Source organism: Ursus arctos, unplaced genomic scaffold (genome assembly GCF_023065955.2).
Source record: "Ursus arctos isolate Adak ecotype North America unplaced genomic scaffold, UrsArc2.0 scaffold_23, whole genome shotgun sequence".
In the NCBI taxonomy this organism is placed as follows: Eukaryota; Metazoa; Chordata; class Mammalia; order Carnivora; family Ursidae; genus Ursus; species Ursus arctos.
This window is the reverse complement of record NW_026622908.1, coordinates 12200449-12225786: the sequence shown is the minus strand read 5'-3', so window position 1 is coordinate 12225786 and position 25338 is coordinate 12200449.

Genomic DNA, 25338 nt, shown 5'->3' with positions numbered 1-25338 from the left:
TGAAGAGGTAAAGTAGTGGGTAAAAGCAAGGACTGTCAGTCAGATGGACCTTATTTCAAATCTCAGCTCCTCCAATTTACCTAAACCTGTAATCTTGGGAAAGCTATTTAGCTTCTCCACACTTCTGTTTCTGTGCCATAAAGCATACCTGGCAGTGGTAAAGACTGAGAGAATATTTATACAAATGGATAATGACCAGACCTTCTATGATATTAGGACTCTTTATTGTCCTGCCTTGGAAGTACTCAGCCCTTTGCCCGGCAAGATGTGCCTAGCACAGTGTCCAGTATCAACAAAATATTATTTTTTCCTTTCTTCATGGAAATTGGATATTGTGTTGGGCCTTCCGTAAGGTATATACTTTTGAAAGGAGACAGTATTGAAGAAGAAAAACAATTGGTTTATTGAGCCACTCTAGGTTTACAATCTGAGTTTAAGTTAATAGACAACTTAGTTTCTACTTTTTCTGGCTGATATTTATTCATCTAAGAAAAAACTTGCTCAAAGGCTGGCAAGGTTGGATGAATTCTCTTCTCTTATAGATTTTCTGTCACAATCACCTTTCTCTGGACCAGGATCTCAATTTCCTTGGTAACATTAGTTTAAAGGGGAATTTCAGAAAGTGTGATAGTACTAGAAGAACTATTATTGTACAATAATATTGTACAATATCTACTGTACAATAGAAAAAAGTTCTGGAAGTTAAAAATGCACGCTTTTAATTATTAAATACAAATTGTGATAATTCTTAGTATTAGGTGCTTAAATTTAACTTAATTTAGCCCTTGCTCTAGTTTAAATCAAAACACCTTTATCAAAAGCATGAAAATACCCATTTCATTTTCTTTTTTTTTTTTTAAAGATTTTATTTACTTATGTGACAGAGAGACAGCCAGCGAGAGAGGGAACACAAGCAGGGGGAGTGGGAGAGGAAGAAGCAGGCTCCCAGCTGAGGAGCTGGATGTGGGACTCGATCCCAAAACGCCTCCCGGAATGCCGGGATCACGCCCTGAGCCGAAGGCAGACGCTTAACGCCTGCACTACCCAGGCGCCCCCCCCCCCCCCATTTCATTTTCTAAAATATTTACTTTGTATTTTTAAAATTTAAAAGGAAAAAAAATAAGTTATATCACTTTATATTATTTCTTTTTTTTTAATTTAAGATTTTATTTATTTGACAGAGAGACACACAGCGAGAGAGGGAACACAAGCAGGGGGAGTGAGAGAGGGAGAAGCAGGCTTCCTGGTGAGCAGGGAGCGCGATGTGGGGTTTGATCCCAGGACGCTGGGATCATGACCTGAGCCAAAGGCAGACGCTTAACAACTGAGCCACCCAGGTGCCCCACTTTATATTATTTCTGATAGTTTTGATAATTCTTAAATTTTATGGAATTCACTGAAATGCGGATATCAGTCATTCACCAAGGGATAAACTGAACACTAAATACGGGAGGATAACAGAAAATTATTTTGACGTAATTCTCTCTAGAACAATGCACGCAGCAATTAATAACATAAAATAAATTATGAAAGCAATTCTGTTAGCCAAATATTAAAGACACTGCACTTTTGTAACTTGGCCCAGCAATGATTATTGGACATGCTGGAAAGAGTGCAGGGTTAGTAATAACACACAAGCATTTATAAATCAGCCATATAACCACTAAAATAATGCTAACGATGATCATAGTAATAGCTAACAAGAGGTTACAACGTACAAAGTACTCAGAGTTTACAACGCACCTGGCATTGTTCTAGGCATTTACGTGTATTACTGCAAATTAGGTTATTTTAATTTCTATTTTGCACTAGATAATCTTCAACAATTTCCTGCTCCTATTATAGGTTTGTGCTGCTTGATGTGCAACTAGGGATTTGTTTCCTCCCTGCTTCACCCAATTTTTATGCTTTGGGCATTCACATTCAGAGTGTTCTGCATATTGTAGGAAGCAGAAAGGCTGGAAATAGAGTGAGGCAAGTGAAGCACTCACCTCAGGCATAAACGTAAGGGAGGACCAAAAAATCCACTCTAGACAAATTGCATTTTAATGCACAATTTTTAAAAATAAAAATGAATGCAAAAACTCTATGATGAACAACAATATAAAATTTTTAAACAGAGACAAGATCAGTCAGTGCTACATTGGAGCTTGAGACTAAAGAACAAATCAGAAATATGACGTTCACCATGGAGTTTCCGCATTCATTTTTATTTTTAAAAATTGTGCATTAAAATATTATCTCAATTACTGAGTTTTGGGGCACCTCTTAAATCTTGTGTCTGAGGTGAGTGTCTCACTGGCCTCCCCCTAGTGCCATCTCTTTTGGCAATTATTTTCATATATGGTTTTATCATAGTTGGAGTGGTCTAAATATTTTTCAAATGAAGACTTTTGCCATAAAAAGGAAAAATGACTAATTTCCTACACAATACTATCCAGACAACCCTTACCCCAGAAACAAAACCACATAGTGTCTCTCCAGAATGTTCTGTTTCTCTACTTTAAGGTCTAGCAGGAGGAAGTAGGTTAAAATGGAATTTTAACTCTTGACTCAATGCATATTAGTTATGCGAGCATTACAGAAGATGATCAACGGATTGCAATTTAGGACAGTATTTCTAAATAGCAATTACTATTGCTAAATAAAATGTTATTGACTAAAATGCAAAGATAAAAAATTGATAAGGGAATTACCATTTAAATCTCTTTACTTCTTTCCAGTGATGTACTGTCTAGTTTATTGGTGGCATGAACATTAAAAAGGATTCAAAAAAGGCATTTTTTTTTAAAACTTAGGGTTCAGAGCCCCGGTTTTATTCAAAGTGAGTAAGAACAGAGATGTTATAATGATTCTCAAGAAGGCCAGTAATAAAGACTAGAGGCCATTTATTTTCTATCCCTAGTAGTTTCTGAACATAAAAGATATCAGTAGGGAGTTATATGTTCTTCCAGAAATATTTACTCAGGGAACAAAGGTGAATATGACATAGCTCCTACTCTTGAAGAGTTGAAACTTTGATATATAGATATGTCTTTTTATTTTTTAGGAAAAATCTGAATATACTTCTGTCTTTTATTTTGATACATTCTGATAAGCATGAGATTAAAATTCCATTGTTTCTTAGAATTCCACTGATGCTCTCCATTTTCCTACATTTTAATCTTTCATTCCCTATGTCTTTGCTGTAGACTTTGCAGAAAATGTAAAGATAGTCATTATGGTACATTTAAAATGTGAATATAAAGAAGGAATTCACATTTTCTCAGTATCTTCTAAGGGCTAGGCACTGTGGTAAGAAAAGTCCATGTATTATGTATCTCATATAACTCTCACAGAAATCCCTAGAAATACATACGATTATTTCTATTTGATGTGAAAGGAAATTATGTTACAAAGCAGTGAAGGGATTTGTTCAAGATCACATAACTAATGGATTTCAAAGTTTCTATCTAGCCCTGTCCCAAAACTCATGCCTATCATATTTTCATGCAGAAACAGCCCAGCATATTCATGAATGAAATGGGTCACTCTGGAAAGTGTCAAGGTGCAGAGTGGAAGCCAAGCTGTCAGGAGACAGGAAGTTACTGCCTGACTGTCTACCAGCTACAGTGGAGAGGACACTTGAGAAAGAAGAAAGAAAATAATCACAATCATAGAAACAACTCTACATAGGTAAATTCATAAAATTTGTGTATATTCTCTATGCTTTTTAGGGATTAGAGAGAAAATAAGGGAAACTGAAAAATAAACAATGCTCAAGTCATGAATGGGAGGAGGAAGAGAATACAATTTTGACCCTTTGTTTGGTTGGAGCATAGTGATAAGGAGGCCTTGCCCGCAAAGACAAAGAAACATAAGTGGACTGTCATCTTTAAGCTAGATGGTAGCCTAAGGAAGAAGTCTTGCCAGTTTTATCTAGAAGCTGTTGAATCAATGCTGCTAAAAATTGTGTTTTATATTAATAAAATCTTAAATCTAGATCATGTGCCCCAAAAATGTTATGAATGGGTGAAGAGATTTACCTAATTTACATAAAAATGTACATAAAATTTACAAGATGAGAGGTAAATTTAACTTATCAGGATTGATTCCCTGGATGCTGGCCTCTCAGAAGAGAAATTACCTCCTGCAGAGCTCCATGGAGCTCAGTGTTGAAGGCAGTTGTGATCTGGGTCAACTACAAGTCTTAAACTTCGGCCTTCCTGTCCTCACTCCAAAGGAACAGCTGTTGCTAAGAACAGCTATGAATGTGAGCTGGTTAGGTAGAGCTGGAGTCCATGTTCTACCAGTAAAATTGCTACTTAATCTTTGCTCTAATTCCACAGGGAAAGGTCTGGACTTTGTCTTATGCAGTTTAAAAGCCACAGAGCTCAGAGGGTCAAGGTTTCTTCCTAGACCATTACATCTGGCTCTGGTGGATATCTGTGTACTGCCCTAAAAGGAAAGGGTGAGGTGGGCCCCCACACAAACAATGCTACCGATGCCATCACGTGAATTCTTCCTTAGGAAGGCAGCTCCATCAGGCTTGATGTGTCTACCCCCTTGTCCTCATTTGCATTATATAACAATATCAAACAAAGATGTAAATGTTTGTACCCTTCTTATTCTCAACCCTAACTGGCAAGAAGTATTGAAGATAAAGGTAATATTTATCCAAACAACAGAAAACACCACTAGTTAAGTGACAAAACTTCAGAATCCTGAGCTGCATGTATTACTTTAAGTTTCCCAGGACTCCCAGGACAAGGTTGTACCACTGATTCCCTCTGTTACTCAATCAGGAGCTTTCCTGAATTCTTCTCTCTCTGTCCCTCTTTCTCTCTCCATCTTTGATCTGTCACTTCATTTATAGGCAATGTATTTGCTATTATGTATCTGGAACCCTCCATCTATTTAAGGCCTTTATGTCCTAGAATGAATTGTTGCTAATCACAGCATTTTGATAAAAATATTCTACAGCAAATCATTAACCAAACAGTCTAAAGTTCCCAGAGGAGTAGTTCTGTTTCTATACAAAGAAAATGTGTTCTTTTTGTTATGGTGGTATTCTCTCTTGGGAAAATGATTTCTACACTGCTTTGCACACACTGCAGCCTTTTTTGACAGTACATTTAGAGAAGATTTTGGGGTCTTTCTCTTGACATTGAAGCACAGTAAAGGAAGACTTACAACTCCAGTATGAGAATTTAACATTGATCCCTGTCTGCACCTCCAATCTAATAATTATATGCCCACAGGTGTGTAATTATTCACAATCCACTGTTGTTTCAGGTTCAGCTACTGAAATGAGCAGGCCATGTTTCTTGGTGTCATTTTTTCCAGATGCTGTTTATGGTCTTTTTGAGGCATCAACTAATTGGATGCATGAATCCAGATGAGTTTATGAAAAATATGTTTGTGAAGAAGAAATAAGCATTTGTTTTATCAACACATATTTGTCACTACTTGTGCAGGTTTGTGTGTTGGGAGCAATGACAAACTCTGCATCTCTTCTCCCATTCCTCAACCCCACTCATCCATTTCTATCATTTCTTTTCCCACTAACAGTGTGGATTTTTAAGATATGTTCTCATGTTTTGAGCCAGATCTATTCTCCTTAGCTTATGAGCAAGGAGATTCTGCTACTTTGTTCCGTCTCTGTTTATCTTGGTATTTACATATTTCTCCAGCTCAAAACAACAACAGCAGCTGTAAATGTAATGTCTCCTCACTCCTGTTCTGCCAAGGACATAACGTTAGGTGTCTTATAGCTTAGACATTCACTCACCACCCATCCATGTCAGCTTTTCTGATTTCATTTTTCATACCAGAATCTTTAGAAATTCTCATGAATTTCTTATGGAACTAAAATAAAGCCCTTCTAGACAGACATAGCCACTGATGAAAAATGTTGGTTTCTTTTTAATCAGTCTTAGAGATTAACATAAAATCCTGCTTTATAAATCGATAAATCCCTACTTACACTAAACAAATAAATTTGTTTGCTTTAAGTATCAAAATAAAAAAGGGTAAAATAGAGGTTACACTTGCAGTGCTACAATAAATAATTTAATAGCAATAAAATAAAGCATATTTATGATTGTTTTTAAATAAATAATGTGTTAGAAAGATAACATCTTTCCATAAAAGAAAGGACTATGGCATGTCATTAGTAATGTTGCTTTCTATTGGCATTTCAGGAAATTTTTCTCTAAGTAATCTGGATAATAGGAAAGAGTTGAAGATCTCTGATTCACTGTTTTGGATTTGTTTTATATCAAGAAAAAAATCTCATTAACACTTAGTTACTATGAAATGATCTAAAAATTTTCATTATAAAACAAATTTTTTAGCTAGATTTGAGTTTCAAAAAACAAATAAATTGAGAACAGATTGGATAACACTTAAATTCAATCCAAAAAAACCTCTTTAAGTAAACAGTAACTACTTCTTTTTACTCTCTGCAATAGAAATACATAAAAGACCATGTAACTACAAAGAATATATGTAGCTTGAAGAACCCAAGATATAAATTTATTAAAATTTAAATGTTAATCAACAATGAATTAAATCAACAATATAGAAAGAGCATCTGTAACTGCAAAACAAAATGCATGGTACAAACAATAAGAACTATAGCCTTAGAGGGAGAAGTCCTCATGAGAAATATTGGACACCTGAACTCCTAGATTGAGAATATTGCTTATTGGATCAAATGTCTTTTTCTTGGATTCTTTTTTAAAATAGCTTTATTGAGATATAATTGGTATATAAAAAACTATACATATTTAATAAATACAATTTGATGAGCCTGGGCATATGTAGGCACACGTGATACCATCACCACAATCAAGATAACAGACATATCCATCACCCTCCATAGTTTCCTTATATCTTTGTTTTTGATTTGTTCTGTGATAAGAACACTGAACATGATATTTACTCTCTTAACAAACTTAACTTATTTTTAGTACGCAATATAGTATTGTTGACTATAGGCCTCCTGTTGTAGAGTAGATCTCTAGAATGAATTCATCTTGCATAACTGAAACTTTATACCAATTGAACAACTCCCCATCTCCACCCCCTGCCCCAACCCCTGGTAACTACAATTATGTTCTCTGCTTCTTTGATTTTGACTATTTTAGATAACTCACATAAGTGGACTCCTACAATCTTCATATTGCTTATTTTGCTTAGCATAGTGTCCTCCAGGTTCATCCATGTTGTTGCAAATGACAGAATTTCCTTCTTTTTAAAGGCAGAATAATATTCTATTGTTTGATATACCCCACATTTTCCTCATCCATTCATGTCAATGGATATATGGATTGTTTCTGTAACTTTGCTATCGGGAATAGTGCTGCAGTGAACATGAAAGCACAGATACTCTTTTAGGGATCCTGATTTCAATTCTTTTGAGCATATACCCAGAAGTGGGATTAATGGATCTAGTTCTATTTTTAATTACTTGACTGTTTCCTATAGTGGTTGCACCATTTTACATTCCCAATAGTGTAGAACAGTTATAGTTTCTCTACATCCTCAACAACATTTGTTATCTTTTAGTGTTTTTTTCTGTTGTATGAAGGGCAATGTCAAAGAATGAGAAGATAAGCCACAGATTAGGAGAAAACATTTGCAGAAGACATATCTGATAAAGAACTGTGATATAATATATACAAAGAACTCTTAAAACTCAAAAGTAAGAAACAAACAACCTGATTAAAAAATGAGACAAAGATCTTAAAAGACACCTCATCAAAGAAGATTTAGAGATGGCAAAGAAGCATATAAAAAGATGAACCACATCATATGTCATCAGGGAACTGCAGAAAACCAACACGGTACCACTACAAAACTTTTGGAGTGGTCAAAATCCAAAACACTGACAACATCAAATGCTGACAAGGATGTGGAGCAACAGGAACTCTCACACCTTGCTGATGGGAATGCAAAATGGTACAGCCAATTTGGAAAACAGTTTGGAAGTTTGTTATAAAACTAAACATACTCTTACATATGATCCAGCAATTGTGCTCCTTGATCCTTACCCAGAGAAACTGAAAACGAGGTCCACATAAAAACCAGCACACAGATGTTTGTAGCAGCCTTATTCATAATTGCCAAAACTTTGGAGCAAACAAGATGTCCACAGTTTCATGGATAATTAAACTATAGTACATCCAGACAATGGAATATTATTCAGCACTAAAAAGAAATGAGCTATCAATCCATGAAAGTTATGGAGGAAACTTAAATGCTTATTACTAAGTGACAGAAGCCAGTCTGAAAAGTTTACAGACTGTATGATTCCAACTATATGATTCTGAAAAAAGGTAAAACTATGATGGAGACAGAGAAAAAACAGTGGTTTCCAGAGTTTGGATTGGGGAGGGCAGAGATGAACACTAAGAGCACAAAGGACTTTTAGGGCAGTGAATATCATAATGATGAATATACATCATTGCATATTTGTCCAAACTCACAGAATGTACAACACCAAGGGTGAACCCTAATGTAAACTATGGGCTTTGGGTGATTATAGAGTTCCAATGTAGGTTCATCAATTGTAACAAGTGTACCAGTCTGGTAAGGGATGTTGATAATGGGGAAAGCTATGCATGTATGGGCGTACGGAGCATATAAGAAATTTCTGTATTTCAATTTTGCCTTGAACCTAAAACTTCTATAAAAAATAGTCCTTTTTTTAAATGTTATTTAAGCTTTTTTTCTGAGAAAGCAGTAGGGGTGTAAGACAAAAGGAAGCACAAAATATATGTAGATTTTAGATACCAATGTATAACATATGAACATTAACATAATTAGATTTCAGAATTGCTTTCTGCTTTTTTACTTTACATTTTAATCACCTCATTTCCATTCAGTTGTAGTTATTTTAACACATTCAAAATTAGCTTAGTTAATAAACCTGTGACTAGTCTTAAATTTAAAGTGGGTACAATATTTGAATATTTTTGCTACTGAATAAAGCATGAGTAACCTCAAATATAACAATTATTATATTTTGCATATCTTGAATTTAGCATAATATCCCTGAAAAAAATTACTGAAGTCAGTTTTATATTTCTACATCAGTAAAATAAATAAGCTCTAAAATATTAGTACATTTTCAGGAGGAAAAAAATCGATCTGATTGCACCTTCTTCTACTTCTGATATAAATGGTATATATTCTTCATAATATAGATAGCTTCCACTTTGAAGCAAAACACATACACAAACCTCAAGGCATGGCCAGGAAGGCAGAGGTGTGAATGAAAAAAAGAAACAAACAAAAAGCGGTGCAAGAGTGACTGGCTGTTTAGAGAAGAGGAAGGATATCAGGAACCCTGGATGGAGAAAGAAAAGGGGAGACAAAAGATCCTGGCAGCAGCTGAGGATGAACGTGGATGCCCCATGGTCAATTTCATATTCCAGACAGTGTTGGTGCAGGAAAGAGGAAAGCTACCTGAACCACAACTGTCTTTGCTTCAGCAAAACTTAAGACTTCATTGTGTTAAACCTATAATTTCAGGGTGTACTTGTTAATGCAGCATAACCTGCCCTACTTAATTAATGCTGTTCATGCCCTGGGAAAACTAAGATTAAGATGATCTCTAGTGAAGATAAAGCAAGTGGAACAGCCCAAATACCTTTGAGATGGCAAAAATCATCCATAAACAAACCTCACTCAGTAGAATTTGTACCTTGGCATCCCAGGTGCTGTCAATTCTTACTAACCTTATCTATAGATTCAAAACAATCTCAATCAAAACCCCAGAAAGCTATTTGTTAGATATCAACAAACTTATTCTAGACTTTATCTGGAAAGGTAAGAGACTCTACAATTACCCTAACAATACCGAAGAAAAACAACGAATTTGGAGGACTCATATTTTTACTTATGTAGAGTTTCAGTAATCAAGACAGTGGTATTGACAAAAGAATAGACACACAGATAAATGGAAGAAAATAAAGAGCCACAGATAGACCAACATGAATGTACTCAACTGATTTTTGGCAAAGGTACAAGGCACACTTTAATGGGGAAAGGATCATCTTTTTTTAAAAAAAATGGTGCTGATACAGTGGACATCCTAATGTAAAAATACCTACCTGGACACACAACTGACACAAAATGACAAAAAATGAACTCAAAATGGATTCTAGGTTTACATAAAGAATGTAAAACTCTAAAACTTCTAGGAGAAAATATGGGAGAAAATCTAGGTTTGGTAATGAGTTTTTATATATAACACCAAAGCATGATCCATGAAAGAAAAAAACTGAATCTATTAAAATTTAAGATGTCTGCTTTATGAAAAAGATAACTGTTAGAAGAATAAAAGGACCCCAAATGGACTTTGGAGAAACTATTTTTGAAATATATAAGTGATAAAGGACTTGAATAAAAAAAAAAAGCCTTTTAAAACCCAGTATTTGGAAAAAAACCAAAAAAACCCACAAAAAACAGTATTTGCAAACAACCCAATTAAAAAATATAGGCAAAAAGTAAGAAAAGACATCTCTCCCCAGAAGATATACAGACAGCAAATAAGCTTATAAAGAGATGTTCCACATCATTTGTCATTCAGGGAATCCAAATTAAAACAATGAGGTACCACAACAAATCTATTAATGACTAAATTCTCCAAAACTGACATAACCAACTGCTAGCAGGAATGCAGAGCAACAGGAACTCTCATTCATTCTGGTGGGAATGTAGACTGGCACAGCCACGTTGGAAGACAGTTGGGCAGTTTCTTACAATGCTAAACAGCCTTACAGTAAGACCCAGCAATTGTGCTCCGAGATATTTATCCAACTGATAAGAAAATTAATGTCCACACAAAACCAGCACATGAATATTTACCACAGTTTTATCCATAATTGCGAGAAAACTGGAAATACCAAAGACAACCTTCAATATATGAATAGATAAAATATATTAACATTCATAAATTGGAATTTTTTCCAGGATAATAAATGAACTATTAAAGCATGAAAAGATGTGGAAGAACCTTCACTTCCTATTTCCAAAAGAAAAGAGTCAGTATGAAAATGCAACATGTTGTATGATTCCATTTATATGCATCTTTTATACAAAAAGGAAAACCATAGAGATGAAAAACAATTTAGTTACTATCAACTAGATGGGTGCTATGTCGAATAGAGGAAGCAAAGGGATATTTTAGGGTGGTGAAACTATTCTATGTGATACTATAATGGTGGTTATATGACATTATACATTTACCAAAACCCATTCAACTTATAGCTTAAAGGTGAATCTTAATGTATGCAAATTTAAAAAATCATTTGGGAGATCCAGAGAGCCTTAGCTGGAATATATATTGTGAAAAAATACTTGAATTGTGTTCTAAACACTTGAAACAACATTATCAAAGGAGGTGGGGAAAAGGTTCTTACCTAAGTAACTTTGGAAATATGTAAAGTCTGTGAGAGTAAAAGCAAAAAAAAAAAAAATGCACATAAGACACTGACTCTAATTGATGAAGTTGCTTCAAACTGAGGTGTGGGTTAAACATTCTGAATTACTACGCATGTAAACGGGGACTTGAACAAGTAACTCAATGAATGGTCAGTGATGGGAACAAGTTTTTCTTTGTGTCTCTCAAGTAAAGAGGAGCCTAAGAAGACGTGAAGACTAAATGTAATGTAATATCCTGGATAGCATCCTGAGATAAAAGGACATAGGTAAAAACTAAAGAAATGTAAGTAATATATAGATTTTAGTTAATAATTAAAGATTAGTATTGGTTCATTAATTTTGGCAAATGTACCAGACTATGGTACTTAGTGTGTACCATATACAAGGTGTTCATAATAGGAGGAACTGGGTGTGGTATATATGAGAACTCTCTGTACTATCTTTGTAATTCTTCTGTAAGCACAAAACTTTTCTAAAATAAATTTTATTTTTAAAAAATGAAGTCTTTGAATTTATACTTCCAAAGAAAGTAATGACCTCACATTTATTTCGTTTGAGTTTATTTTAAACTTATTTTGTAGTGCTATCATTTCTAAGGAAAAAAAGATATATCTTTATCAGTGGTTTTATCTATTTACTTACTAATTTTAAGGTAAACAATGTACTGATTTGATACATTTACATATCGTTAAGTGATTACCACCATAACACCTCTATCACCTCACATAATTACCATTTCTTTTTTGTAGTGAAAACATTTAAGATCTACTCTCATAGCAACTTTCAAGTGTGTATTACAGTGTTGTTAACTCTAATACCATGCTATCCGCTAGACCCCCAGAACTTATTCATCTATAACTGGAAGATGTATTCTTTGTACTCTTTGACTAGCATCTCCCCATTTCTGTGTCCCACACCCAGTCCCTGGTAGCCACCCTTCTACTCTATCAGAGGTTCTAGTTAAAGCAGCTATGGGTGCTATTGGCAGATCTCTTAATCAGAACGCCCACCAATTTTTTCTTTAGATTTTATTAATTACCATCTGGACTGCATATTGTTTTATATTAATCTAAAATATAACCAGAGCTTAATACTTTCTGAGAGCTTACAGTAATTGGCTATTCTTAGGTAACAGCTTTGCAACTATTACAATTGGCAAATTCATTAGTTCATTGACTGAAATGCTTTCTTTTTCTTTCTGAAAGATTAAAAATGTTATAACACACCTCTATATGCAAACTGGTTCAAAAATACCAAATCAAAATCAAACCTGACTCCAAAAATATATATATATGTTCAACTCTGTTTTCAGTCTAGGTATTTTGAAAGGTTTTTGTGTGTGTGTGTGTGTGTCTATCTATAATTAGTCAGCTTGGAAGAAGTAAACTGTTTTGTAAAATATTTTTTTTAAAGAATAGTTAAATAAAAGCTAATTTGACACTAACAAACATTAGAGTCCAATTTTTAAAACTATTGATGTTAGGTGCAGTTCTTCCCTAGGGGTCACCCATGTGCATTGTTTTAACCAGGTTTTCTCCAAGTTGTCAGGATGAAAAATTCTGTAAGATGATTAAAAATTATAATTTATATTAAAATTTAGTCTTACACAAATGCTATGAAATGATTGCCAAAGCCTGATTGTTTTCAGTGACTCTGGATAGGTTAGGACAGTCAGAATGGATGGGTGTCAAAAACTAATGATGTACTATATATTGGCTAACCAAATGTAATTAAAAAAAAAAAAAGGAAATGCAAAAACAAAACAAAACAAAAACAAAAAAATGTGCAAATGCAATTATTCCTGGCTACAACTGTACTCTCTTCCTAGTATGTAAAGAAAATTTAGTGTCTTTAACTATGAGAGACAGTGAATATATGCCCAAGAATCTTCAGCAGATCTACCTCGTTTCAACGGATAACTTAACAGCTGTAGGCCAATCCAAGAGACAAACTGGAAGCAATTTATCTACTTAATACATGAGAGAGAGCAAGATGAAGACTTCCAGTCCCTTATAGAAAATACAGTTCAGTGAAATTGAATGTATTTAGCCAACTTCTTCTAAAGTTGGAGCATTCATTGGCACATACAGAATTGGTCATTGTACATGTAAGCAGCTATTTTGTTCAGTGAACATCTGTTTGCAGGTCCAAATGAGCCGGTTAATGGAAAGGGAGATAGCAGAGAAATGGTAACATCTGTCTCTGGAAGATTTACCTTTGATACTTACTATACAATATGCAAACTTGCACTGCTACCTAAGTGTAATTCCTATGCCCTAAAAGCATTCTCTGTTTAAAAAATTGCAAAAGGATAATCATATGCATTCATGAGCAGCTACTACATTCTAATCCCTCAAGCAGGTGTATATGAATAATGCAGAAGTATGAGACATAATCCCTACTCTTGCCGGGTTTGTTATATTACAAAATTATATATATTTTAATTTTATAGAAATTATAATTTATCTATATAGTTAAATTTTAAAAATGGACAGCTCAAAACATGGTTGAGGACAAAGGAAAGGGAAATTTGAGTTAGAAGAGCTGGGTCTAAATGCCTGATATGTCAGTGGCAAATTGAACTTGGGCTCATGAACCTCTCTGAGTACACAGCTTCCTCTCTGATACAAAGATCAGATTATTACTAAACACCTTACTGAACTCTATCTTAAAACACCCATTGATCATCAAAGCATTTGGGAAGCAAAGACAGTGAAACTGGTATCACCCACCCTTGTGACCTTCAGATACACAAATCTCCTATTTATATCAATAGAGCTCCTCTTTGTATTCTCTAGGCAAGTAAGAAGTGTTGCTATTATGGAGACAGAGTACTCCTGAGAGAGTCACAGGTGGCTGGAGAGCCACATCGCCTTTAATGCCCGACAAGCACAGATCATTGTCTGTTTTTTCATTGACAAATTCAAAAAGCCTGACAACACTAGATGGTTGATAAATATTTCTTAAAGAATAAATAAAAGTGTTTGTTACCAAAGGTTCCGTTGCTTAGTTACCATCTCAGGCAGATTTCAAGACAATGCATCAGGGACCACAGCACAACTCTATGTATTGAGAGTGTCATCTAACTGTAGTATTTTTAAGTTTTGTAGAGTGATTCCACACAAAGTAAAAACAAAAACCTTAGTCTGGGGGCACCTGGGTGGCTCAGTTGGTTAAGCATCTGCCTTCAACTCAAGTCATGATCTCAGGGTCCTGGGACTGAGTCCCACATTGGGCTCCTTGCCCAGCGGAGAGTCTGCTTCTCCCTCTGCCCCTCCCCCTGCTCGTGCTCTCTCTCTCTCAAATAAATAAAATCTTTAAAAAAAAAAAAAAGCTTAGTCTGTTTGGGAGGACAGCAAGAAAAGTGGGTAAGAGCCAGAACTAAGGACAAAGGACACTGTCAAAATACAGAGGGGGTGGAAAGAGGAGCAGACAGAAGTGTTTAACACTGTTGAGTCCAGCAGTACAAACTGCAAGCCCTCTTGTTGAAGAGAAAGGAGTTCTAGGAAAGGAAAACTGAAATTTTGAACTTGGCTCTAGAACAAAATATCAGTAGAATCTTAGAAAGGTGAGGAGAGTGGTCATGGAGGAAATGAACAAAAGCCTGGATGAAGACAAACAGACAAGATTAGACAGCAGAAATAGATGCGGTTCTTGTAGCTTCCTCCCCAGATTTGTGATGTTGTTTATTAGTGTTGTTTAGCAGATGCTGTAGAGTCAAGCAGTCCTTCAGGGAGGGGATGTCCACACTAGAAATGGAACTGGACCGACCTTACAATCAGCGTCGCAGGAAGTAAGAGAATAATACGTGTTGTAGAGCAACTGGAAATAATATTGGTCAAATACAAAAAGTCAAAATTGTTTGGAAGGTGATATGGTTTGGAAGAGAAGCTAAAAAGGAACTGGGAAGCCACTGACAAGCATTAATTGGAGAAGCAGAATGATAAATATAAGTCCTAAGGAAGGTTAACTACAGTGGTTTAATGGAATATATTTGAGAAGAAGAGGCTAAAAGCCTAAAGGTAGGAAGGGCGGCCAATCCAAATAAAGGCAATTTTTCATTATTAGAGCATGAGGGGGACAAAAAGATAATTATGAAAAGATACATTTTAAAGGAAGTCTAAATATACTTGATATTTACAAAATAACAGAAGAAATTAAAGATGATGTCATGATATTGACCCTGAAAATATGTGTATATTTAGTAAAGTTGTGAAAAAAGAATATTTTCATGTTTTTTAAAAGATTTTTATTTATTTGAGAGAGAGTGGGTGTGTGTGTAGGGAGGGGGCAAAGAGAGAGGGAAAGAGAATCTCAAGCATACTCCCCACCTAGTATGGAGCCCTACATGGGGCTAGATCCCACAACCCTGAGATCATGACCTGAGCTGAAACCAAGAGTCAGACACTTAACCAACTGAGCTACCCAAGCGCCCCTATTTTTATGTTTTTAGAGATATGTTCTATAATTTGTTATTCCCAGGACTGCAACAGATGTTTAATTTTTACATTGCAAATGTCGGTTTCAAATGTTTGCCTTTTATCAACTATTAAATACTCTCAGAAAAACTGCTGTTCTTGAATACAATCTTTTTTTTTTTTTAACTCTTCACTGAGCAGTGGGGCCGGGGAGAAGAAAGAACTCTAAGAAATTATAATTATAATTAAAATATGGGATGGTTGGTTTCATTTGTGTACTTACATTTCAAATATCTGAAGTTTATTAAAACTGATCGCTCGTTCATTAATTTTGTTGACCAAGAAGAAGAGTGTAAAGCAATCCAAAGTGTTTATTTGGGGTCTCAGAGTTCGCAATCAGGGAGACACAGAATGGACCGAAATTGAAAGTGTGCTTGGAATTGTAAGCGGGGAGTGCAGGCTTGACATGTTATTTTTTCCAAGAAGAACAAACAAAATTATTGAATATCCTTTTTGTTTTTGTCTATTCATAACCAGAGATTTAAATATACAAGATATCATGTCTAGCTTTGATGTCCTGAAGTCATCAAGACAATGGATACTAGTAGATTCATTCAGGTTAAAAAAAAAAAAAGGAAGATCTCTGGACTTGAATAAAGATTGTATAAAGACTGCATGACTAAACCACTCATGTCTTTTATAAGTGTAGGAGTCAAATAATGCATACACTAACTCCGTATTTCCAATTTTACAAACATATCATATTTCTGACAAGATTTGAGTTTCAAATAGTTTATATTAAAGGAAATAAATAAATGAGTCTCCCAAACTTTTAGAAAGACTACAAAACAAATTTTAAATATTCCTCTGGACAGGAAAGGTAAATTTCCTTCAGTCCTAAACTGGGTGTTTTAAAAGATTAAGGCCCAAGGTGTTTGAAAATAAATGATGCTATAAATTAACTAAATAGTTAATATGGTCAAAAGGTTCTGGTTAAACAAAGCAAAGAACAAAAAAAGAAGTGTGTGTGTGTGTGTGTGTGTGTGTGTGTGTGTGTGTGTGTGTGACAGACAGAGACAGACAGAGAAGCAGAGACAGAGACAGATACATAGAGAGAAGACAAGCTGTTGAATGCAGGTAAAGTGGGGGTAGGAAAATTGGATTAACATTTTGCCAGGCACTATATTATGTTTAAGTGCTTTAAATTATGATATTCTGTCCTCCTCTTTTTGGGTACATATTGTTACAAACGAGCGTGGTGTTTTGGTTTTTTTAATTGGGCAATGTCAGATGTTACTGATTCCACTATAGTCGGAAACGCTATGCAACACACAACTGAAAATTTGGGAGCTATTTTAAATTTCAAGACACCAAAAGGTTAAAAATGAAAAGCTTATGTTGAAATGTCTTATGAATCTTCGAAAGATTAATTTTTCATTTTTATAGGCTTTAGATTCAAGTCAACTCTTGCTGTGAAAAATAGATACTTTGTCCCATATATCTATCTTGACTTTATCAATCTTTGTATCTTCATTGTGCTCCCTATGTGATCTTTAGTTCATGGCATTTCAAAGAAATTGGAGTTTAGTTTGAAATGTATAGACATTCTCTGTTTTGAGGACAGAGAGGTAACAATCTTCAGATTACAGTTGCCCACAAGAGTATTAAGTTCAGAGGAGTTATAAAAATTGAGTGCTTAAAGATACATATATGTATTATTTAAAATAACCTTACTAATAGTTTATAAGGCTGAAGCCTTGAATCATTTAAACACGTCAGCATACATTTCAAATCTGAATAATTCATTTCCACAGTTGGTCTTTTCTCAAAATACAGCTTTTAAAAGATTGTGTAACATTACTATCTTCATCTAATAAATTATGAATGATATATTAATTTAAACTTGTCAATAATATAAGAACAGTATTTTCAAGGCCACAAATGACTTCGTGAATTATCATATGCGTGTGCCTGATTATAAAGATATGGACAATGCTAGAAACTTTAGAAAGACAGATTGTCAATTTTCGTTACTTAAAATCAGGAATCACATCTGCCATTTCTGGGCATTAAGTTCTTGTTAAATTCTGTCTTTTTCAAAAAAAATTTATAAAAATATATAGTGGAGTCAAGAAAATGCTTGGTTTTCAAGGTTCTCCTGTAAAACAACTTCCAGAAGAAGAGAGCAGGTATGTATTCTCATGTACCCTTTTAATCCACTGACTCTTTTTCTCTGGGATAAAATTAATGTCTTATGATATTTGTTCTACTGGGTAAAGGACTGCTTTGGAGATAATTAATGTGGGTTCATGTATTTTACTAGCTCATTGCATTTTGCTATAAAGCAACATGCCCAGTGTTTTCTCAGTATGCTGGACATAATAGCAAGTATCCATAGACTAAATAGATGGCTTATCCCAATGACATGGTTTCTCTCTCTCTCTCTCTCTCTTTCCCTTTGCTTTATTTCTTAAATTCCACACATGAGTGAGGTCATAGACTATTTGTCTTTCTCTGACTTATTTAGCTTCACATTACGCTCTCCAGCTCTATCCAGTTGTTGCAAATGGCAAGATTTCATTGCTTTTTTAATGGCTGAATAATATTCCATTCTATATATAGATATAGATATATATCACCCTTTCTTTATCCATTCATCTGTCAATGGACAGTTGGGCTGCTTCCATACTTTGACCATATAAAGAATGCTGCAATAAACACAGTGCGTGTATCCCTCTGAATTAGTGTTTTCCTGTCTGTTGGGTTAATACCCAGTACTGCAATTGCTGGATCATAGGGTAGTTCTATTTTTAACTTTTTGAGGAACCTCCATACCGTTTTCCACTGGCTGTACCAGTTTGCATTCCCATCAACAGCATAACGGTTCCTTTTTCTCCACATCCTTACCAACATTTGTTGTTTCTTGAGGTTGCTTATTCTCTTATTGCCATGTTTTAAGAGTTCTTTGTATATTTTGGATAGTAATCCTTAATCACATGTATCTTTTGCAAATATTTTCTCCCAGTCTGTGGCTTGCCTTCTCATTATCTTGACATTGCCTTTCAAGAGCAGAAGTTTTAAATTTTAATTAAATCCAGCTTAGTAATTCTTTCTTTTATTTATCATTTTGTGTTTATCTAAAAAGTGATTGCCATGCTCAGGTTCAGGCTGATTTTCTCCCATGTCATCTTCTAAGAGGTTTATAGTTTTGCCTTTAATAGTTAGTTCTGTGATCCATTTTGAGGGATTGTTTTTGAAGTATGTAAAGTCTGTGCCTAGATTCTTTTTTTTTTTTTTTTTTGCATGTGGATAACCAATTGTCCAATTCTCTTTACTTTTTCTTATTATGTAACACCTTGGAACACGTATTATAACCAGGTTCTAGACACAAAGTAAGTACTTTGTAGTAATTATCTTATTTAATCATTGCAAAGATTCTATGCATAAGCATATGCATATTCCTATTTTTTAAAAATGAGGAAGCCATTTATTTCACTTTTTCAACAAATGCACAGTGCTTATTAGTGCTAGAAAGCATACTAAACACTTTAGAAATATTAACTTTCTTAACCCTTATATCAGCTCTCTGAGATAGGAACTATGATTATCCTAATTTTCAGATGAGGAAACTGAGAGGCAGAGAGGTTAATTATTTCACACAAGGTCATACTGCTAGTTATTGGTGGAGAAGGAATTTAAACTATGGCTTTCTGATGCCAGACAAACACAGTGGTTCAGTGACTTTTCTAAGAATGTACAGCTAATAATGGATGAACAACATTTAAACCAGGGTCTAAGTGTAAGTATCATCATTAGACTTGAGAAGCTTCTATCCTGGGTCTTGTACTTTAGAGGGCTTCTTCTCTGGTCCTCCATGCACCTTGATCTTACCCCACCTCTCAGAACCATATTACTAGCAACTAGCACCCAGAAGTGCCATTTCCAGCCCGAGCGTGTCTATTCCTGCTTAGGGGGTCTCCTAAGATCTTTTTGTACTATTAGAAGTGAACCCCCTGGTGTGAAAGAAATACAGGCACAGCTTGGGCATGAAAGGTCAGGACTTCTATGTATGTGTACAAGAGACACCTTGCAGTTCAGAACACAAGCAGGGATGAGAAGAAAAGGGGATGAGCCGTGGTCCACAAGGCAACAGCCCCCTCTCTCCATGCTGCCATGTTTCAGTGCAAAACTTAATAAAAGTTCGAGCATTCTAAATTTGAAAATATGGTCTTCCAGGTCATCATGAGGAATATTTATGTAAATAAGAAAATGAGACATGTTTTTCAATTTCTTAATTTTGTAACATTTACCTATTAAGATACATGTCCTGTATTTGAATTCTTGCCTGGGCCCCACAAATTTTAGGAGTGGACCTACCTATCTAATTCCAATAAACACATATTTCTAATCCTTATGCTATTCTGCTCCTCTTTCATGGTTTCACAAAGTAGTATTTGGGAAGTCTGGCAACTGAAATGCCCTTCCTACAAATTGCTGTGATACTATGTTTTTCTGGACAGTATCAAAACTTTTCCTAGTTATCCCATTATGGTAACAATCCATCTTATTCAAAATCATTTAGTAATAGTAAAGAAATAGTATATACGTTGATCTGAAAAATGCTTACAATTTGCAACAAAATGTAACTTCAGAGAAAAATCAATACTATATTAGCTCACAGTTTAGCAAGACTATTTGAAGGAGTCAACCATACTAAGACTGACCACAAAGAATACAGAAGAAAAGACAATTATGCAAGGTCAAACTCTCTTATTAGAGACAGAATTCCCAATTTAAAAAAATAGTCTTTCCATTGTAAGTTAATATGTCTCCATTTTGAAAAATGGACTTTGAAAGGGCTGGTCACACATGAGTAAAACGATGCTTATAGCCAACCCAGCAGATTAAAGCCACTCACTTTGGAAAGGAAAGAGCAATTATTGAAAAAGTTCAGAAACTTTAAGTACTCCATTAAAAAGTTTTCTATCTGATCATTTTTAATAGCTTTTCTATTGGAAGATTTTTATTTTATGAAGGTGAAATGGAAGTGATGGTCATATCTAGTTCTTTAAAAACATTCCAAATTATATAGGGAGAGGTCCAACTAGAATGCTAAATCAGATGTCCGCTTGTTCTCTCCTTACAGCCTGCTTTCTGGGCATGCTGCTATTTCATGGTCCACTTCAACTGTCTAGTTAGGGACAGATGCATTGATATTGAACAACACCTGTCCTCCTAAGTCTGGGTCTTTGTAACAAGACATCATCGCTCATCTTTATTCTATTGGGTTAAGTTCAGGTTATTGAATTTGAAAGGCATCCTTAGACCTGGGCCCACTGATTCAAATTTTGCTTTTACTATTCCATTTATTAAAGTTAACAGCTTTATCACAGTATCCAATATTTGTGCTCCACTGATGGAGTCCAAAGCCACTCTGGACCAAGCCTGAAACAAAGATCAGAGAAGTAGAAGCAGGTTATTGGTCATACCTCTTTTTTCTCAATTTCGTTCTTGCCACCCAGTGGCATCCTCAACTCTAATTCTCTGACCATTGTATCTAAATTCGGATGCTGTGATATTTCTCAAATGTCTCAGCTCATTACATTTTCTGCTAATAGTAATAGCTAACACTTACATAAAGCTTGCTATGTGCCCAATACTACTTAAGCATTTTAACTCCTTTAAGTTGTAAGAACACTATGCAGTAGGTAGTATTCTTCATTTTTACAGATGGGCTCTTTGTTCTGTTGCCCTTGTTAGTTCCTTCACATGTAATTCAACGATGTATTTATTTAGCAAATTCTTGGCAAGCCTCTGCTCTGTGCAAGGCACTGTACCAGGCACTGAAGGAAAAACAGTAATAAATATGAATACACATTCTCTTCCTTTGTAACCAAATTCAAGGGCTTCACTGGTCAGGGTGCCTTAAGTTGAACTCAACCCAAGAAAGCGTTAAAAGCAAATAATTGTATTACTTGTTACAAGTAAGGAGAAAGGGAAATACCTCTGGAAGCACTGGCTCCCATTAGGGAGCTTTTATTCAGGAGGATGGGGGCAGGGAGCTTGCATATACATTAAGAAACTTATACATATTCTAATACTTAGGTACTTAAGTTTAACCCTGCAGGCTTAGCATGTCAACATGCTAGGGCATACCTCCTATGTCCAAAAAACAGCATTAAACCCTACCCATAGGTGGAGGATCTAAGTATTATAATGACCAAAAGGTAACCTTAGGGAAAGTCAGGGGGCTTCTGCACAGGTCCACAGTTCCAGTCCGGCTCAAACCAGCTCACCCAACGAGATACCTGGTGGAACACCTGGCCATACCTTTCCTTGCTGGGAAGCTTGTTCTGCAAAACACACACATTCTTTCCTTGTTTTTGTCCCTTCCCCTCCTCCCTTTTGCTGATAGCTTTCAACCTTCTGACCTGAGTAACTCCCTGTTGCAACCTACTTAACACCTTCACAGACAGTAAAATCTAGTGGGGGAGGCAGACAAGTAAACCACCAGCCACAGGATAAATTCCAATAGGTACAGTTCCTTAGTGTCAAAAGGGGGCCATCTGAATCAGACCAGCAGAGTCTTAGAAGGCTTTCTTGTATAAGGAACACTTAACATGAATTTAGAAGGACCAAATACTAGTTAACTGGAGAAAAGTGTTGGCAAGGGACAGAATTTGTGTGGGGGTGCGGGTGTAGTACTTGGCATTCCAGGCAGAGGAAACAGTATGTGGAGCAATGATTTTGGTTATTTGTAAGAAAAAGTTTGACCTGTGGCATAATGTAATTCTGATGAGATGAGATAGAACTTTTCAACAAAAAGCAGGTGTGGAGCAGTGGGGAGTGGCAGTTGCTTAGCTAGTAGGAGAGTCCAGCTTACTGCCCAACAGCCATATCTTATATTACTTTTGTCCATGCTTACCAGGTTGATCATAAATTTCCTTGTGAAATAAAAATACATTTTAGGAGTTCAGGATAAACATAATAAAAGTTTGATTATTGATTTTGTGACTATACACCCTGGAAATATAACTCTTGAAGAGAGAACAAAGGGTAGAGAGACAGGAGAGATAGAAATAGATTCTGGAGAAAGACAGGAAGGTTTGCAACTATTTATGAATTAAGGGAAACATAAAGTCTTCCAACCACTCATCTGGGAGATTCTTGTTGAGAATAAACTCTCTTCTCCAATCTGCTAGCTTGTTAGCATCGAATTCCATCAATTCTGAATAAATGTATCCTTTTCTGTCTCTTCTTATTACCAATAGAAGATATAGATATGCTTCCACTGTTAGACAAAACCTATTACTTCGTATAATAATTTACATTTATTTTTACTTAATCCAACAATGGACAGTATTCTTTCACGTGGAGTTAAGTATTACTCTATAGCACAGCATTTAGAATCAGAAGTGTTGCAATAAGACACCTTGTCCCATTCATTCAGGCAGTTCAGGCTAATCTCAACACAGCGGTCATCTCCATGACCCACCCCCCACCACACACACACAAAGCTCTTGGTAGTCCCCTGTCTTGCTGCTTTGCTTTCCCAGAAGTGGAAGTCAGATCAGGCTGGCTTCCGCAAGTGTGAGTCAGGTATCCATTCTCTATGACTCCCACTGCAGGAAACATATTTCAAAGTTCTCTAAGAGGAACTTTTGATCAAACATGGAGTCAGAAAACAGCCCACCCCTACCCACCACCATATGGACACTTGTAATACACCCACAGCTCTCCAGAGAAAGCTTTTCACCAGTAACCTCTCCTCTCTTGATCTTTTTCAATCTTAGCAGTGGGTGAAGGGTTTCATATGCTATAGAACAGCTTGTCTCCATTCCCTTTGTAAAAGATCTATGGGTGAAGGGGATGCGTTTGGTCCGACACTCACTTTTGTATCCTTAAAATACCTAAAACTAAGCCAAGAGGAATTCCTTTCAAGCACATTATTGCATAAGAATTTGACATTAAATCCAAACAATATGAATTTAAACATGTATTTCAGAAATTACTGACATTGTTAGATTATTCAAACAACATTAAAGTTAAGAAAATAAAACATTTTTCAGAGCTATCCTTTAAAATATCAGCACTGGGCTCTAGCACCCACCTCCCCCTGTTTTTTTGTATGCAGTAGGATAAAAAAAAATCCAAAGTAATTTTTTGAATCAACTGAATAAAACACTTATAAAGCAAAGGCATGTTTATAAATGAGTCATGGATCAAGAAGAGACCCAGGAAATCAACTTTTTTCTCTTCATACACTTTTGCTAAGATGGATTGTCTCATAATAGTTTCTAGTGAAGGCTGGTCCATGTTATTTAAAGTCATCCTAAGTCACCTAACAGTGCCACTGAAACAGTTGAAGAGTAAAACTACAGCTATTAAGATGTTTAGTAGTTCTGTTCTTCAACAGGAAGTACAATCTAATTTGGAAAACAGAGGTTCTTTGTTTTATGGATTCAGAATCCCTTATCTGAAATTCTTGAGGGCAGACTGGTTTGGAGTTTGGAAATTTTATGATTTTAGAAAAGTAGGAAAGTGCATAATCTGTGTATTACATCCTACCCCAGAGGGGTCTGAGGTGGTATTCTCTACCAAACACACAAATATTACTGCATTCACAATAAATGGGAATTTAATAAAATGTCACCATTCACAATAAATGGGAAAAATGAAGGCCATTAGCAGATTCAGATGGATTCATTTCAGGTTCTGCCATGAAAGCGTTTAATTTTCTGATGCTTTTCAAAACTGTAGATGTGGAGTTATGAACCCGTACCACCTTGAGACAGAATTCTTAGTTAGCTGAACATGAAGCACAGAACACTTAGTTTAAAGAGATACAGGAAATCTCGGGGCCATGTAAAAAAAAAAAAAAAAAATGAAGCCATTCTCCTATACTAAGTAATGATTTGCACACTGAAAAGAACTTAAACCTTCTTGTCAATAAAATTGTAAAAGATAATCTCTCTTCTTAAAGAGAATCTTAAGCAAGTGCACAGAATGCCCTAGGACCAACATAGCAAGGGACACACACAAGACAATCAGCAAAATCTAGAAAATGGAAGGAAAATATATTTTCTTAACCACTTTAGTGAATGGATTTTATCAATTTTTCAGGGGAGAAGAATGACTGGAAATTAAAATTATTACCCTATTCTATATGTTATAGTTCTGAATGTATGAATATTCATAAGCTAACTCTCTAGTAACCAGCACAGTGTCCTCAGTCTAGAGTGGGAGCCGAGCCAATCATTAGTAAAGGCTGAACTGAAGAATCTTTATGTGGGTCACGCAGAATCCTTCTCAGTTCTGCCGCTCAACCTTTAATGCAGGAGTAGGCAGATTTGGTGGGTCTATTTCCGAAATGGCTGCTGCCTTCTGTCCTGCCAGATTTCCTGTGTGCATGTGCCTCTTATGTCATAAGCGTTAACGTGTGAGATGATATGCAGAATTAGATAATTAGCAATAAAGTCATTTTTAT